This window comes from Athene cunicularia, assembly GCF_003259725.1.
Source record: "Athene cunicularia isolate RWA chromosome 7 unlocalized genomic scaffold, athCun1 chr7_part1, whole genome shotgun sequence".
Taxonomy (NCBI): Eukaryota; Metazoa; Chordata; class Aves; order Strigiformes; family Strigidae; genus Athene; species Athene cunicularia.
This window is the reverse complement of record NW_020799107.1, coordinates 20253062-20255634: the sequence shown is the minus strand read 5'-3', so window position 1 is coordinate 20255634 and position 2573 is coordinate 20253062.

Here is a 2573-nt window from a genome sequence, read left to right as displayed (position 1 = left end):
CCCTTTTCCCCCGGGACCTCGGCGGCTCCCGGGATGCGGCTCCCGCCGAGGTGCGAGGCTGAGGGTTCCCACCTGCATCAGGGAAATGCTGCGAAGCGTCGGTGCAACAGCAACCCCAGGGACCCTGGCTCAGCCCACGGGGTGCTGAGGGATAAGTAGCACCTTTGGAAGGAGCGGAGATGAGCCTGGCCACAGCTGCCTCCACAATAACCTCCCGCCCCTCATTACACCAAATTCTTCCTCTCCCAGCAAAGAGAGTATGAAGAACGATACCTGGTGGCACCAGGGGAGAGGTGGCCCTAGACATGGTGGGAACATGGAGCAAAATGTGTCTGTGTGGTGGGAACGTGCTTCAAATCTGAAGCCTGAGCTGCTTCTCATGCCACAGGCCAGGTCCCTTGCAGCAGGTCCAGGCTGACTGCGCAGCACCTCCAGATGTGCCCTGAGAGAGGCGCCACTGCTCATCCTGGTGTAATAAACTATTGTAACTAATTTGCTAAATTAAGCAAGGCGGGTGCTGTAATAAACTATTGTAACAAATTTGCTAGGTTGGGAAGGCGGGTAGGTACACTTGAATGATCTGTAAATGTTAAACAATTAAATGTAAAGTGTGCCATTCGGATTGGAACAATGTAACCGTGTCTCAGAAACCCCACCTAGCGCTGACATGTAACTGCTGTTTGAAGAAAAGCCCACCAAAAGGATGGGATTATGAGGCTTTTAAAAGATCCAATAGGAGAAAAGCGCACCAGGAGACCAAGGCTTCGAGACTTTCAAAAGACCCCATAGGAGGTTGCACCCCAGCAACCCAAATGTCCCAGTGGAAAAGAGCAGGACAACTATCTGACGGGAGGAGATTGGTAAAAGACAATGGCACAAGGGTATAAAAAACGCTGCTTTTTGGAACTCGGTGTGCATGTGGCAGAGTTGCGGCTCTCCATGCACCCAGCGCTGCTTTGCCTATTGCTTCTCACCCTAAATCGATTGAACCCAAATAAAAATATATTTTTATAAAAATTGGCTTTGTCTGATCATAACACTGGGCAACAGCACCCTCTCCCAAGGCCAGAGCAATGGCAGCGGTGGCTCTGAGTCACCACCCTGGTAGTCATGGGCTGTCTCTGCCAGAGCACCGCAGCCACTCACTTTCTGCACTGCTATAATTGGCTCAGAGGGTTTTTGTCGGGGCTGAGTCCCTGTGCTGGGCCAACCATGCCCGTGATGTCCTGGGCAGAGCGCCCTGTCCCTGGGACCTTGCGTGGGACAGGAAGGGATGCTGGGCTGCCTTGCGCAATGTTGCTGGGGGGAAGCTGGTATCTGGGGAAGCTCATGAAACACTGCTTCTCCCCACCCAAAGCACATGCTCCCTGCTACAGTAGGGTTTCCATGAGCAGGCACTGGTGGGTGCAGCCCCTCTGCCCCCCTCCTGCGGGCAGCACCGGGGGCTTGCTGCAGGCTGGGCAAAGAGCGGGGTGGGAGGCACAGCCACCACATCTGGTATGGGTTTTTCGTTATTCTGGGCTTACTGAGTAACGGCAGCTCTGCCGCTTCCCCTGCTGCTTCCCTAAGTTAGTAAGAGCCACCACGGTGCTGCCCCAGCACCCACACAGCCCAGGCACAGGCTTGGGAGGGCAACTGGAGCCCCCCAGAGCAGTGCGCTGCACCCCAACATGAGCGCAGGTGTGTGCACAAGGGGGAAAGGCCCCTGCTTCGGGCTCTCTTGCTCAATCTTTCCTGCCACCTCTGCTCATGGATGGGTCCCTCCCAGGTGACAGCTTCAACCGCACAGAAGGAGAACTGCAGCAGAAGGAAGGGGGTTTGAGCTGGCCATGAAGAAACACTTTCTGTTGAATCCAGCCCCCACGCATGTAACTGCAGCGTTAACGTTTCTGGAAGGGGAAATACATATTGCAGACCCAGCTACGAGTGCTCTAGGAGCAACTCCTGGGCACAGTCTCCATCCCAGGCCAGGAAAAACAGGCGGAGGTGGATACAGGGAGACAGCAAGCTGAGCACAGAAATGCAAGCTTTTGGAAGGATGCAGGGAAGTGTCCAGGGCCAGGGAGGGAGCTTGGGACTGTAGTCAGGTGACACCCACAGTGTGGCATGGAGAGGTGGGAGCAGAGCAGGGGGCTGCTGGCATGAGGGCCATATCCCAGTGTGCTGGGGGGGGATCTGCTGGGCACAGCAAGCAGCACAGCCTATGTTGAACCTCTTGCTCTTGCCAGGCAGTTAAAGCAGCTTGGGCTTTTCTTTCCCCACAGCCACCACTAGTTTTCAAATGTTCCAAAGTCTCGCCTCCAGCCTGTCTTCACCCCCAGGCAGCCAAGAGGTTTGCCAGGGATAAGGGACCTATGTGACCCTTTGGTGCTCAGTGCATTATGAACAGGCCCCTGTAGCAGCCTCACATTAAAATGGGGAGTGTGACCCTCTGAGGCACTGAAAACCGAGGCCATTGCACCCAGAACGAAGCCACTTCTTGGGCTGGAGCCAGGTACAGCTGCTGCAGCAGCAGCAGTATTTTTCCACAGCACAGCTCAGCCCCACGCCTGGGCTGAGGGGAAGAGCTGGCC